Source organism: Suricata suricatta, unplaced genomic scaffold (assembly GCF_006229205.1).
Source record: "Suricata suricatta isolate VVHF042 unplaced genomic scaffold, meerkat_22Aug2017_6uvM2_HiC HiC_scaffold_23943, whole genome shotgun sequence".
Taxonomy (NCBI): Eukaryota; Metazoa; Chordata; class Mammalia; order Carnivora; family Herpestidae; genus Suricata; species Suricata suricatta.
In genome coordinates, this window is record NW_021869263.1 from 1 (window position 1) to 824 (window position 824).

The window sequence follows — 824 nt, forward strand, 5'->3', positions numbered from 1 at the left end:
CAGATATTAAACTGATAAGAACAGATAACTACACTTGAGCTTAGCCAAAAGGCCGAGAAGCGATTCCTAAGACACTTCTGACATGTTATCCTCGATCTGAAAATCTTCCAAGTCTGCCGTGGTGTCATTAGGGCAAAGTTCAAACAACCCCTGAACTGATTTTCAAGGCCATGTTAGGGGGTGGCGTGCCAGCCCTCACCACGTCGCCTTCTTACCATTCTGATAGTGCCACTCTGAACTGAACTCTGTACAAGTCTTAGTGACTCCCCGCTCCCATGGTTGCACGCATGGATCTGCGGCCTCGTTTTCCACATCCCTCAACCCTAGTATTCGCCTAGCTAACTACTACACCTCCATTAGATTTGAGTTTACATGTCTCTTCCCTCTAGAAGCTCCACTGATCTCCTTCTAGACTGTGATGGGAATGCCTTCAATAGGTTCCCAGTGCACCATTATACTACATTTTGACCACTGTAACTGTCAGTCACTTGTATATCTCTCACAAACATTTGCGGAAGCTATGTGTTGTTTATCACCATATCTCCGGTGATGAGCACAACAATTGTGCATATTATAGGTTGTCATTAAGTGTTTATTGACTTAGAAAAGAAAACTAAATGGTTTGCAGCATACAAACATATGCTCAAATTCTCTCATTATAAAATTAATTCAATTTTAAACTATAATGTCACTTTTTAGAACAGTTTGATAATAGATGATATTGAATGAGGTATGAGGAAAGCCAACACTTTCTCAATTTATGGGTGTAGTTTGATGCAGTCTCTCTGATGGGAAATTTGCCAATATCTGTCAATATATGAAAT

At 40.4% G+C, this 824-nt stretch overlaps 1 pseudogene; it reads right to left on the minus strand.

The window, feature by feature from the left end:
* LOC115284862 lies at positions 1-64 on the minus strand (annotated as a pseudogene; the record flags this gene model as incomplete).
* Between the last annotated feature and the right edge of the window lie 760 nt (positions 65-824).